Below are 15,631 nucleotides of genomic sequence, written 5' to 3'. Positions count from 1 at the left end.
TCCCATCCCGAAACGTCTCTGTCTCAACGAGTCTACGTGGTAATTATTTTCCAACGTGGAATTGAAAAAATTTCCATTTTCTCCTTTCCTTCTTAACCTTCCAAAAACACCATAAATTATCCAACTCTACATCTTCCAAAACAAACGAAATAATTAAATTCAGTACCAGAAAAAGAAGGATATCTTCAATTAGTTTCCAAATCGTTTCGGATTCTAAAGATTTGCTATGTTATAAGCACAGTCCCTGTTTGGAAAGACTGCTTGGGAACTCAATCTCTTACGTGTTGTGAAATCCCAAACGATTTGGATTCTACATATTCCAACCGCCCTTCTATTAATGGACACGTCATTTCGAGTACCCCATAAATTAAAGGAACGCATTCAAGATTTAATTCCCATAATTTCCCATTTCCTAACACCACATCTCTCTCTCTCTCTCTCTCTCTCTCTGACGGTGGTCGTGCCCTTTTTTTCCCAAGGTATACATTTTCCTCTAACTTTTTTCTCCTGTTTCCTTCTCTCTATGTTTGATGGATTGGTTAAGTTATATATGATTTCCGTGGTCTCTATCGCTTGATTGATGAAATGAGCCTTGCTTCGTGTGTTTCAGTCGAGGGGATTTCATGGTGGTTCTAAGTCAAAGGGATTCTTTAATTTTATGTTTTTTAATGGATATTTTTTCTAAGTTGCAAATAATCATTTTGCAATTTCCGGTGAACCTATTATCTGTTATATACTGCATGCTTCATTGTGTGTAAAACCAACAAATATCTTCTCAACCCTACTGATTGTGATATATTGATTTGGTTTTTGCAGGTTCTTATTCCTGTGTTTTGTGTTTTGGGGCAACAATTCTGGTTAAGTTGTACTGAAATCTTGATGCAGATTTTTTGACATTTTCTCTTGCTCAAGTGTTGTAAGTGTTGTTTTGTTTTGAGGTGGTACTATATCGAGGAAATTTCAGATTTTTTTGGACATTTGGTTGGAGACTAGGCTTTGAATAGGGCTTTGTCTTTTTTTTCTTTTTTTTTTCTTTTTTTTGGGCTTTGTCTTTTTCGACCTAAAATGGGTGCAAAACATATTTTATGCCTATTTTTTAAGTGGAAAAAATCGGCATAAAATCTATTTTAGACCCATTTTGCATAGAAACAAATAGAACCTTAATGGACTTGACAACATAATAATGCCATTGGAAAAATAATTGTATGCAAAAGCATCTCCCGTGGCCATGAAACAGAAATTGGGCTTGAGTTTAAATCCCAGACCCATTTAGGAATCCTTTAGTTTTTTAATATTTATTTTAGGCATTGGATTCTTATTATATGTTTTCAAGGAGTCTCTCTCTCTCTCTCGCGCGCTCTCTCTCTCTCTCCGTATTCCCTTTTGATAGACACACGGAGTAACCCCAACTCTACCACTCTTTCATTTTTTAAATACATTCTATCTTTGGAGGGATTTGCTTGCGTCCATCGCAGAAGGCATTTCACAGATGGGCATGTCACATATGACAGCAGCCACCTCATGAATGAAGACAAAATATGCTGGAAAGTGGGCCTCTGAATGAACTACCTAACCATAGTGAGCCTCCGAGGATGTAATATAATGAACTACTCTCACCATAGTGGGTTTCACCTTTCACTCACATTAACCATTCATTAATTTGAAACACCATGCTTTGGGCTAAGGAAATATTAAAATAATTGAAAATGGCCAAACCAACTGCCAATACATCATATTCTTTGTTCAACCGGGATTATTAATTGCAGGTTCAATATTTATTCTTTTTCTTCTTCATCTCGATAAATTGTTATATTTAATCTAATTATATGGTAGAAAAAATTTTCTTCTTTATTTTTCGCTTACAATTACCCTATACAAATACAAAACTGATTTTGCTCCAAACATTTTTGTTATTTAATCAGCTTTCAATCTTTCCATCTTAATTTACATCAATACCGTGCATCGCACGGTTGGTCTCACTAGTGTGAGAATAAGGCACAAGGGCAAGTGACCCAAACCGTTCATCTTATGGGTTATTGGGAGATCATCCCTAGATATGGTCCCGTACCAATTGGACAATTTTATTAAGAGGACTCGGATTTCTGTTTAGATTGCAAGAAAAATATTTTTTAACAGAATTTTTTTTTCATGAGCCGGTTTTTTCCCACGCTCGCGAGCTGGCAGGGGATCACCACATCGGGTTCTCTAAGAGTGTTAGGTTATCTGCGTTTCTTGCGAACTCAAGACCGTGATCCTAATTCCGCAAGGAAGAGAAATTCAGAGTCGCCACCTAGGTTAGGGCCTTGGACCCGTACCTGTTCTTCCGATGAAAATGGGGTAAGTACCCAAGTTTTATTGGGGGAACAGTAAACCAAATGGGTTCTTTTGCTCTGGGCTTAGAACCTTGTAATTTTGCCCTATTTGTTAAGACATGGTCCTTACAGATATCTGGGTAAGGGTTATGGTTACAATCGGGGAAGTTGTTAGGCACCCCTCTTGCCCGGATGAATCCTGTCTCTTGACTTAATTTGGCATTTTCGAAAAATTTAATCAGAAAAAGTTATCTTTTTCTGCTTTTATTTGGGTTAGGCTTAATTCCAATATGTAAACGAAATGAATTTACAAAAGAAATGAAAAGAAGCGGTCAATAACCTGATTCTGATCATATGCTGTGTATGAGTCCCGAAAGATCTCGTAGCTAACCACAATCAGGTTAACTAGTTTAAAGAAAGGCAAAGGGGTTTATATTACAGGATCTGAGGGCAATGGGAGCTGGAGATCCTATAGCGTCACCACCCCGTACCTTACTTTGTAAAGAAAGTACAGAAAGCTGAGAAATGAAACAGAACGTAAAAGACAGTACAGAAAGTAAAAGAAAGATAAAAGGGTTTATATTACAAGATACGAGGGCAATGTGAGCCGGAGATCCTATAACGTCACAACCTCGTATCTTTCCTTGTAATGGAAATTCCGAAAGATGGAAAATAAATGTAATTTTACTAGAGTCTGTACAGAAATTAACAGCATAACGGCGCTATTCTGAAAAAAGGGGCTCCGAGTTTGACGAGATTTCGGTGGCGTAACGGCGCTATTTGGACAAATGGGCTCTGAGGTTGTCGAGAAATCAGTGGCGTAACGGCGTTATTTGGAAAAAGGGACTCCGGAGTTGTCGAGATTTCAGCAGAACAACGACGCTATTATTGAAAAATAGGTCGTAGTTCTGCGAAATTCGGCAGAATAATAGCGCTATTAGAAGGATGTCACTCCGAACCTTCTGAATTTCGACAGAAAGCCGACGCCTAATGTGAGCAACCGAAGTATTTCTCTACTTTCTCTCTTCTAAAAAGTAAAGAAACTAAAAGATTTTTGGAAAACCAAAAGGATTTGGGTTGAAATCTCAGAGCAAAAACCCAGAGAGGGAGAGAGAGAGGGGGAGAGAGAGAGAGAAGAAAAAAGTGATTTGACTTGCTCATGGACAAAAAACCCGATGTGGTGATGTACGGACCTTCGGTTTATGATGTTGTCCCTCTAAATTAATCAGACATAATTCCCCTCTTAAATCATTGGACGAAAAAAATTTCCATAGAGATAATTTTCCAGAGTTATTTTCTTGTAATCCAACAAACACAGGAATTTCTTGGAAAAGTTAGAAATGAAAAATATTCCTAAAATTTCTTACTTTATTCCTACCCTATTTAATTTATTTTAGAGAGATTTTCAATTTATTTAATTCCTAAAATGATTTTTTTGTTGAAGGATTTTCGAAGAGAATATTGGAAGAAATAATATTTTGCTTATGTCCGAGTATTTTTCCTAAAATAATGGAAGGGAAATAAAAAAAAACGCTAAAACCGATTAAATGGGTTGGGGGATAAATTTGCCGATTAAATGGGTTAGGGGTAAATTTGCTATATTAGAATTTTTAACGGAGAAAATTGACGTAGATGAGTTTTAGGGACCTTTTAGCAAATATTTTCTAAAAGTATGACTACTAAGATAATATGCTTTTCTTCGGGACTAATAAGTAATTATTTTGCCATGTAGGGACTAATCAGCAAAAATCCCTAAAATATTTAGAAAGCGCGAGAACCAATTACATTAAGAGCCCGATGATAAGTGACGGGGTATGAAAAGCAACGACCAATTAGCTGTCGACACGTGGCCCTTAAAGGGCCCACCACGAATTCATGCACTTGCCCAGGGGTAGTCTGGTAATCTGCCAAGAGCCGGTAAACCTAAACCCACAAAGGGGCCGACACCTGTCCTAGCGTAGGTAATTCAACCACCCCAGAGCTCTCTCTAGAAAAGCCATCCCAAGGTTCAAAGAGGGTGATAACTTCTGAACTACCACTTTTAAAGTTTTGGCTCTGCACTCCTGCTCATACTGACTTGAGTGTCGAAGGGCCCGTCCGAAGCAACGACTCCGGGTTGGTCTTCTGACCTCGCGCGTCCTTGTGCAGGGCTTAGCGCATCCAGTTCGGTACCTTGGGCCCACCAGATCAGTTCTTTCGTCACTACGGTATCTGTTACCAATTTTAAGCATAACAATAAGCTCAGACATGCACGACGAACATGTGCTATGTTTGCTGATAAAACCTGTGACCAATGTATCACAACCCATTTATTTGTTAATTTAAATAATCTTATTAGTAACAAGTGTTTAACAATATAAATCCATTTCTAAATTATAAGAATCTGTGGTAAACGTTAGGGAACCATTTTAGAGAATGGAAAAGGCCCAAAAAAAAAAAAAAAAAAAAAAACAACTGGGAAGACAACATTTGGCAAGTCCCACGTGGCAAAAGTGAGCTTCGTGGCTGCTATCTTATGATCCATATATAGCAAATCCCATATAGTAAACATGCAAAAGTAAAAATAAATAGTGCCAGAATTGTCCTCTTCAGAATTCAATATCGGCATGAAATTGTAAATAAAATTAAGCTTAGAGCACTTATCTAGTTACGTCATGAGAATTTAGTTAAGGTCCCTAAGACAAAATTAAACGCCCATGAACAAATTGAAGATGTAACTAGGTTCACGACAGTAGTTTTAGCTTGACGCGCATATGAAAGTTTTTAACCCAACTACATCTAGTCTTCTTCAGTCCACAACCCTTAAGAAAACCACTTCTCTATATATAAGCGCAAAAGTTGTCTTATTCACACAACTAACATGGGAATAAAGTTTCAACACTTTTTTTTTGCATCAAAAGACAAAATCCTTTAAATTTTTTTATATTTCTTTTAAAAAGTACTTAAAAAAAACATTTCGTTGAAGTTTCCATCTGACGCTATAAATTCATCGATTAATTTTAAAACTTTTTTTGTAAATTGGGCTTACCATTATAAATCACAATTACTCTTTTTATGTGTGTGCGTGCACGTGTGTTTATTGGTGGGTAAGTTGGGATTGAACCTCCCACTTCTTTCGTTTGGTATTTTTTCCAGAAGATTTACGCACTTTTAAAATCATATATACATGTGTTTGTATGAGAAAAATAATTATCATATAGGTTTTCATTAAAAATATTTAATCATGTTTACATTCTTTTCAGAGCGACCGGTGATAAAGATACTCTACTGCGGAATTGCCACACCGACCTCCATTTCTCCAAGAATGATTGGGGAAATTCCGTCTACCCTATTGTGCCAGGGTAATTATTGTTCTTACACATGATTTTAAAAATATATTTAAGCATATTTATTTCATTTTTCTAATCATTAGAAAGATCTTGATTATGATCGATAAATAGATTATGAAGTTTTAAAAAATGTGTAACGATCTTCTTCAAAAAAAAAAATGTGTAACGATGTTTAAAATATGTGTAATTTAAAATAAATATCAATGGCCATTTCTTATGATTTGCTTCATTTAATTAATGAATGCATTTTTTTATTATTTGGGAGCTGATATTTTCACTGTTTGCTTTGGCATTTTCCACCCTTTTTATTGCTGGGTCAGAGACGCAGAGCATAGATAGCAAAACGTACGCCATTTTAAATTGCATTTTCTGAAGAAATAAAAAGGATGTTTTATTGGTTTCTCATTTAATATTGAGTTTAAAACTTTTACAGTAAAAAAAACAATATTTTGTTTTTTTGAAGAAAATGTTTAAAACATGTTTAAAACTAGGAAAATGATACGGAGACCTAGAGTACCACCTAAAACGGGACTTGCAATGAGAACATGCCACGTGTTAAAGAAAAATCTTCCTTTTGGTGATTTCCCTAAATACTCAAGTCATTAGTGATGTTGTGGCATGAAACAATTTGTTCGGTCCCCTTTTAGGTCCTACTCTCGGTTTCCCTAGCATTACTCTTAAAACTATTAAAAGCGTTTTTGGCCTCCTTTCCAACTTTATCCTCGCTATATTTTGTAAATGATAAAAATTTTAAATGCAATTTTTTGTGTCTTGATATTTTTTTTTACTTTGTTTTCTTGATTTTTTTTTTAGTTTGTTTTTACAAGCGTTTTTGGCATATTAAACTCGAATTTTTTTCGTCCCATTTTTTGTTGTTGCCGCCGAATCAAGTTTTGGTAACTATGGGCTAGAGTGCCCTATCCCACACCACTTGACAGTTGTACGACATGGACCCACTGCCACATGTGCGATTGGATCTATTGCCCTTGATCCCACCCTCATCGGATGACTCTAGACTTTTGATCAAGCATGATGAAAAGGATGTCCTAAATATGTCATTTAAGCCATTCACTTTCGCGTGCCTCTATCTTTGGAATTCGCGTGCCTCTATCTTTGGAATGAAATCTTCGTTCGGCAACTGGCCTGAACTGACTGGGTTGGCTGCGAGGGACATTAGATCAATGGTACCAAATCAGGCCTGTACCGACTGGGTTGTCCTGCATGGGACATCCGATCAATGGTACCGATCACCAAGCCCATATGTCATGCAATGTGCATATGTGCTGGATGATCGGGACCATAGATCAACGGTCCTTATATCCCTAATCAGATCTCATTGATCCCATTCTCTTAACTTGATGGGATTTGGTCCACTTCACTAAATTAGGTACCTTCCATTTAGATGTTTTATTGGCTTGTAATACTTACAGTTTAGATTTCCAAAGAAAAAACAGACCCATGATTTCCAAGGAAAAAAATTCAGCTTACGGCATTTACTGAATTTTTTTCTCTCTCATAAAGTTTTATATAAAATAGGATTTTCCAACATTTGATAACTCATTTAATAGATATAAAATTTATAAAGTAAAAGTTTTCATGACTGTAACTCATCCTTAGGTGTGTATTTTTTTTTTTCCTCAGATAAATTCATTAAGGTTGCAACTTGGGCCGGGTTTTACCTGAGCCCACATCATCCCTAACCAAAAATAACATGGGTCGGGTTTAGAATTCTGCTCCTGGGTCGGGTTTCAGGTTGAAAAACCCAACCCAATCTCAAGTCAATTCGGGTTTAAACAAAAAACCCGAAACATGAAACCTGACCTGAATTTTATAGGTATGCTATGATTTTCTGAGAAATTATCTGGTGCCCAACCGTCAAGTCCCTTGTTGGTGGTACGTCGAAAGTACCACCCTTGATGTTTGATCCAACAGCAGACTCTTAAAAAGTGGTCTGATGTTAGATCAAACATGTTGGATCTAACATCAGGAGTGGTACCGCCCACAAGGGACTTGCCGGTCGCGCACCATATAAAAACTCATGATTTTCTTAACCATCTCCTAAATAACATGCCAAATCATTTTCAAGTGTAGTGAAAAAAAAAGCATCCCATCTTTAGGTGTGCATTTTTTTTCCTTGGATAAATTCATGCCAAAAAATTTCAAGAAATAAATTTTTTTTTGGTAACACATTACTTATTAAAATTACAAAAGGAATGATAAATTCGCACCCCCTGAGTATGCATATGCACCCCTTATTTGATGTCAAAAAAGGGTTAAAGTTGAGCACTCTTCATGTCAAATCATGGTATAAGGGGTGCGTATGCATAGTGCAGGGGGTGCGAATTCATCATTGCCCTTACAAAATCAAACATTGGAAAATTCAATGGCTAAGATGTTATCATAGCCATGAGATAGTAGGAGTAGTGACAGAGGTGGGGCAGAACATAACGAGACTCAAAGTCGGACATAAGGCCGGCGTAGGGTGCATGGTCGGTGCCTGCCATTCGTGCACTAGCTGCGAATAGGGCTTGGAGAAATATTGTAGTAAGGTGATATTCACATACAATGCCCTTTACTATGATGGCACCCCAACATATGGCGGGTACTCTGATATTATTGTTATAGATGAGCACTATGTGGTTCATTTCCCCACAAATCTCCCCCTAGATGCAGGTGCACCATTGTTGTGTGGGGGGATTACGGTCTATAGCCCGATGAAATGTTTTGGACTCAGTGAGTTGGGTATGCATTTGGGTGTGGTCGGACGCGGTGGACTCGGTCATGTTGCCGTGAAGATTGCCAAGGCATTTGGAATGAAGGTTACTGTGATCAGCAGATCCCCTAGCAAGGCTAAGGAAGCAATTGAGCAACTCGGTGCTGACTCATTCTTCGTTAGTCGTGACCCGGACCAGATTGAGGTAAAAAGGTTGTACTTTTTACATTATGGGTTTCGTTTTTTGGAGTCTTGATTTGAACATGTGATTATGTATTAGAAATGAATGACTCTTAGGGCACGTTTGCCTACAATGAACTTTTTTTCATGATAAATCGGTGTCTCCAAATGGAGATGAGCGTGAAGTGGCTAAAAATTAAGAAAAAAAAAACAGGAAACTAGTGTCTCTGATGATGAGAAGTGACAAAAAAATCAGGAAACAGTTGATCGGATTTTGAGTAGAGTTTGTTGTTTCCTGATTTTTAGCCCAGTCTCACCACTTGGAGATGCTAGTTTTCTAATTTTTAGCCATTTCACCCGCCCAACCCCTCTCTCATCACTTGGAGGCGCCAGTCTATCATTAAAAAAAATTCTTGGTAGCCGAACGTGCCCTAATTTCTGTATTTTCTTGGGAAATTGCATTTCTCCTTGGAATGTTTTTTCAAATATTTTGTTCCATGAAAAATCATTTTCCATAATTTTTTCCAAGATCCAAAAGGCCCTAAGATCTGCTTGTTTTGGATTTTGAGAAACCATTGTGAATTCAAAACTGATTCTTGAACTCAATTAAACATAACTTAGAGCCCAATCATAGCTTTGAATCTAAAAATAAGATATATTATTCAAAGTTTAATCAAAATTTAGAAATAAAATTGTTTGATATACAGACAGAGATTGAAGATCTGACAATGAACTTCAATGAAACTAGTGTTTATAAAAGCTATCCTAACTTGATCAAGCTATTGATTTGGCTCATAAACCCTTTCTTTCATTCATCAATAGGGCACTTTTCCGGGCCAGGCCTTGATTCAGTGAAGGGAAGTGGAAGTCATAAGAAAGAGCTGGTTCTCTTCGCACCTCAGATCAAGAGGAAAGGTGATTGGTCTAAGCGCCTCTCTTATTACTTTTTTCTATCCCCCTGTTCGTCGGATACAATTCAATCCTTATACGGCCAGATCTCAATTTGTGGAAAGCCTTCGGTGGCTTCCTTATGAAAACATCAATTTGTATATCGGTATAGCAGGTCTCTCTTTATTCTTCGTGATATTGACCGCATTTCTGATCAAAATCCAAAACAAACAAAGCATATCCTTAATTGGATAGCAAGAAAAAATATTTTGAGGGAAATTTTTGAGAGATGATTTTTTCACCCCCCTGGTAGGATTATGCGCCCCGCTTTTAAAGTGAATTGTAGCAGACTTTAACGCTTTTGATGTCAAATCAAGTTAAAAGGGGGGCGGGGGTGAAAAAATCAACTCCCAAATTATTCCTTGGGAATTTTTTTTTCTTTACATGATTTAGCAGGACGTCTTAAATTTATGATTAATTTTGAGGGGGATATCATCATAAATTAAAGGTCCCTCTAAATAAAATTGAATAGGGTTGGTTTTCAGGTAGACTAATCTCAACCATTCACAGTGAAGTGAATGGGGCTGATCTCTAGCTGACGCACTTAGTGGAGCCAGGTGAAGTCCACTCTAGTTCAAATTATCTTTTCCAGTGCCTAAAATGTAGGAATTATTGGAAATATTTTTTCTTTCCAAACTTTTCCGAAACATCAAAGAGCTGTTTGGATCTATGGAAAAAATTTCTTGAGAAAAGCTTTTCTTAGAAAGTTTGTTTTCCAGCATTTGGTTAACTCATTTTCCATGTAACTTAATTTCTAGATAGCAAAATTTTTCATATTTTATAGAAAAATTTCATTCCTGTAGCAACTCTTGAATCATTTTTCATGCAATACTTTTCAAGGATAACTTTTTCCAAGAAATTCTTTTCCCCAGAAAGTCCTCATGGAAATGGGTAAATTCCTTGAATGGAATTGATTAGGGTTGCAACAGGGTCGGGTTGGGCCGGGTTTTTCAAAACCTTAGCCCAACCCTGGATCCAATTATCTTGGCCCTGACCCGCTCTGACCAGTCAGAGCCAAAAGACCTCAACCCAAGGCCCGCCCTGGAGGGCTCAGCGTGGCCTTTGCCCTGATTGGGTAGGGCTGGGCTGGCCCTGATTGACCCTAGTGCAAACACATTGTTGTCAATAATATAAAAGAGAAATTTTATAAGGTGTATGACTGTACAGTCCAGTGTTTTCAAAAAGTACCATACAACCCACTTCATAGGATGATCCAAACCGTTCATTTGTTGGGCCACAACATAAATTGTGTTCCAAAATTCATTTCCATCAGATTATCCTAGCCATCCGATCTATAGAGTGGAGGGTTAGGATCATCCTATGAAGTGCGCCTTACAGTGCTGTTTTTGAAAACACTGGACTATAGGGCCACACACCATATAAAATCTCTATAAAAGCTCCGGTTTATAGACCCATTACTACACGGGTTTTTATAGTGTAAGGTGTCCGGACCCAGTGGCACTTATTTTTTCAAGAAAAAAATAAAAAAGTAGTGGAGGCCACCTTATTCGAAGATACAAGCCATTTGCCACAATATAAATAGGGCATGCCCCTAAAATCATGTAAATAGGATGATCTTATGTTTTGTGATTTGATAAGTCACATATACTGTAAAGTGTAAATAGGGCCAGGTTGGGCCGGGTCAAGGGTAAAGTGTGAAAAGGGTCGGGTTGGCCCCAGGTATCAACCCTAAGCCCGACCCGACCCTGAGTCAGGGCCTAAAAAATAAACCCAAGCCTGCCCTCAGGGTTGGATTTTCCAACCCTGACCCTGTTCGGGCTCAAGGCGGGTCAGGGCTCACAGGATATTGACCGCATTTCTGTTTTTATTTAGAGTGACCTTTAGGCCCTTTTTGGATTGTAGGAAATTTTTGAAAAGGAAAATTATTTCTAAAATTTTCATTTTTTTTACAGATGAAAAAAGATAACTTGAACGAAAGCTTTTCAATTTTTATTTAGAGAGACATTCTTTATGTTGTATCCCTCTAAATTAGCAATAATTACATATTTTTCCTCTAAATTGTGGTAAGGAAAAAATAACCCAAGAAATTTTTTTGTTACAAATGTTATTCTTGCAATCTAAACAGGGCCTGAATTTACCATTCAAAAAGAAAAAAAAACCACAGGGCCTTAATTTATAATGACATCCGTCTATATTAACTACATGATCTCTCTCTCAATTCTGGAAAAGAAAGGAAAAATTACTAGGAAACTTTTTCCACAAGAAGTAGTTTTCCTGCAATCCAGGTAGGGCCTCTCTTTAATTAGGTTTAAGTCAAGATTAAAGAAGTGAGATAACTTGATTTTGAATTCACTAACTTGATTTTGAATTCACAGGTGGGAAGATTGTGGCGGGAAGTCTTATAGGCGGAATGAAAGAGACCCAAGAGATGATTGATTTTGCCAGCAAGCATAGTATAACAGTAGATATCGAGCTTGTTCCAATGAATTACGTGAACATGGCAATGGAGTGGCTCGCCAAAGCTGACGTTAGATATCGGCTCGTAATCGATGTTGGGAACACCTTGACGGCTTCATGAATAGCCCATTGAATCGGGGTCGACATGATAAAAAATTTCACTGCTTTTCCTTTCAGTCAGTTCAGAAAGTCCAAAACTTGTTACAAAAAATTCTTCCCTTATTTTCACCAGCACCACCCTTTGTTGTTTATGATTGTGTTGAAAGAATAAGGCTTCTTTTCTTACTTCTATAAATTGTTTACATATATTCTTAGGGAAATGATATATTGGCCCGGGCCACCTCCGCCTCTCCTAGTGTATTTATGAGTTATGACTACTCTTTTTTACACTACAAAGGGTGGCTCTGGAAAGAAAATGGGGCAAATATATAACTTTCATATTCTTATGTAGCCCATCGGCGAAATGCCTTTTGCGATGGACGCTAACAAATCCCTATAATCTTATTTGCATAAAAACTTAGGAAATTTGGTCAAACGGTACCTCAAAATATCTAAAATAGTGAGATGGACCTCTTGAATTTCAAACTTGTCAGAGGGTTCCATTTTGCTTTTCCTGACAAGGTTTTTGACCGAAATACCCTTCCACCCTCAAAAAACACGTTAAGCCATAAAAAAGGGATAAAAAAGTGTTCCCTTCTTTTTCTACCAACCCTTCACCTTCCCCAATCCCAATAACGCCTGGAACTAAAAAAAGGAGAAAAAAGTGAGTTTTATTTTTGTCTGCTCTGTTTGGTTGCCGGGTTTAAATTCAAGGAGATTGGTGGGGGAAAAAAGTCCTAGAAGTATCCCGGTAAAATAAAAATCCCATGTTTGGTTGACCGGACTGTGGTGGGAAAAAATTGCTTTGTTTGGTTGCTTGAACTGTTGAGAAGAAAAAAAAAATCTTCTGAAGCTTATTTTTGGTTCCTGGGAGTATTTTTTTTCCTTTCCCGAGGTTTCGTGCGGGGTTATTTTAGTTCCCGGGATTATTTTGGGCCCACCAACCAAACGTGGGTTTCCTGAGGAAATCCCACAAAAGTCCCAAGAATCAAAAAATTCCGGCAACCAAACGGAGCCGGGTTTGTGCTTGTAACGCCTAATATCTCATTTAATGTGTTTGATAACTCTGTATTTTTATGATGGTGTATAAGGGTGTATAAGGGTTTATAAGGGTTCATAAGTGTTATTAATGTTTGATGGCCCTACCATTGAGTTGAACCCTTGCTATGTATTTCATAACTCCCGTGATTAGGGTTGTTTAAGGGTTTATAAGGCTTCATAAGTGTTATTGATGTTTGATGGCCCTATCATTGAGTTGAACCCTTGCTAGGTATTTCATAACTACCGTGACTAGGGTTTTCTAAGGGATTATCCAAAAAATAATTCCTTGTTTTTTGTCTTTGATAATCCCAGAGAAAATTTTCCAGGTGTGATAACCCCATTTCATCTCTTGGTCATCCAATTTTCATATGTGATACCCCCATTTTCCTTGAGCTGGTAACCCCTTCCAGGCCCAACAAATAAGAACCGAAATTTTTCCAGGTGTGATAACCCCAATTTTATATGTGAGAACCCCATTTTCATATGTGATACCCCCATTTTCCTTGACTTGGTAACCCCTTCCAGGCCCAACAAACATGAACCGAAGATTTTCCAGGTGTGATAACCCCATTTCATCACTTGGTCACCCAATTTTCATATGTGATACCCCCATTTTCCTTGAGCTGGTAACCCCTTCCAGTCCCAACAGATAAGAACCGAAATCTTTCCATGTGTGATAACCCCAGTTTCATATGTGAGAACCCCATTTTTATATGTGATACCCCCATTTTCCCTGACCTCGTAACCCCTTCTAGGCCCAACAGACATGAACCAGAATTTTTTCAGGTGTGATAACCCCATTTCATCTCTTGGTCACCCGATTTTCATATGTGATACCCCCATTTTCCTTGACTTGGTAACCCCTTCCAGGCTATGAAACTGGGGTTCTCACATATGAAACTGGGGTTATCACACATGGAAAAATTTCGGTTCTTATCTGTTGGGCCTGGAAGGGGTGACCAACTCAAGGAAAATGGGGGTATCACATATGAAAATGGGGTGACCAAGATATGAAATGGGGTTATCATACCTGGAAACTTTTGGTTCATGTCTGTTGGGCCTGGAAGGGGTTACCAGGTCAAGGAAAATGGGGGTATCGCATATGAAACTAGGGTTCTTACATATGAAATTGGGGTTATCACACCTGGAAAAATTTCGGTTCTTATCTGTTGGGCCTGGAAGGGGTGACCAGCTCAAGGAAAATGGGGGTATCACATATGAAAATGGGGTGATCAAGATATGAAATGGGGTTATAACACCTGGAAATTTTGGTTCATGTCTGTTGGGCCTGGAAGGGGTTACCAAGTCAAGGAAAATGGGGGTATCACTTATGCAAATTGGGTGCCAAGAGATGAAACTGGGGTTATCACACCTGGAAAAATTTAAAACTCCCTGTTTACCCAGTTTTCATCCCTTTAGCCTCTGCCTTTTCGATAATAGTTCTGTGTGTTCTAAAATATTAGAGATCTGTAATTTATTTTTGTAGACCATGTTTTTAGAGGAAACTCTTCATTCTACACCTATATCAATAGATTGAGTTCTGAAATTGTGGAATCAGAATCTATCGGAAATCCTAAATTATCGAATCTGATATTTATAGACTTTTAGGGACAAATCCTGATCTGACATAAATTAAACTTTGAAATTTCTCGCAAATTAACTTAATTAATCACGGGATTAATTATGAGCTTATGTATGGAGCATAACTACCAACCCCTTACACCGGATTGATATCAGAGCAAGTTTTCTTGTGAAAATCATTAACCTGACGTCTCTCAGGAAGGATACTCTCGAACAACAGGTTGACTGTATTGAAGAGATATTTCAAATGGTGATACAACAAATGGATCAGCTAGGCATAAGTCCAAACCCCTTACACCAGATTGATTTATCTCATTATCTTTCACAGCATCCAATATCCATATGCTCTGGATTTAGTTTCTCCATGAGCTATAGACCTGGAAGGTTGAGATACAAGCCTCAATCATTGAGCTATAGACCAACCCCAAAACCACCTCCTCCCCTTGAACCTGTTGATGAAGAAGAGTCACTTCTGGAAATGGAGATATTTGAGTGTCACTTCTGGAAATGGAGATATTTGAGTGTTATGGAGGCCAGCAGCAAATCTCTTCTACTTGCTCAAAACTAGAAAAGCACTACCATTGCAAGAGAGTGTGGATGACATCGATGAGAAGCCGACTGATTCAACAAACTAATTCAGCAAACTACTGAACTACAAAAACACTACCAACTAATTCAAAAAACTGCTGAACTTCTGCACCCTACAAATAACCACACAAGGTAGTCATCCTTCACTTCAAAACTAGTTCAAATTGCTGAAATTTCAGCAAGCTAAAACTTGGTTCTCTTTGAATGTAGGAAAGCCACCTATCTACAGCAAAGCTGAATTCAGTAGATTACATGACTGCAATCCAGTTGCATTGAGGCCTCTACAAACAACAAACAAAATCTTGGTTTGACATGAAATGGTTTTTAGAAGTCTATGAACACCATTTACAATGAAGGGACAATATGTTACCATGTAGTAAAGTGGATAATTCGCACCCCTTTGACATGAATTATGTGGCAGA

General features: G+C 37.8%; 1 pseudogene; it reads left to right on the top strand.

Moving 5' to 3' along the window:
• The first annotated feature begins 2,332 nt into the window (after positions 1-2,332).
• On the top strand, positions 2,333-12,021 carry LOC143850511 (putative mannitol dehydrogenase; annotated as a pseudogene).
• The last annotated feature ends 3,610 nt before the right edge of the window (positions 12,022-15,631 follow it).

This window comes from Tasmannia lanceolata, unplaced genomic scaffold (genome assembly GCF_043159265.1).
Source record: "Tasmannia lanceolata isolate RefF3 unplaced genomic scaffold, GAP_Taslan_0.1 ptg000018l, whole genome shotgun sequence".
Classification (NCBI taxonomy): domain Eukaryota; kingdom Viridiplantae; phylum Streptophyta; class Magnoliopsida; order Canellales; family Winteraceae; genus Tasmannia; species Tasmannia lanceolata.
This window is presented reverse-complemented; position numbering and strand designations above follow the sequence as displayed.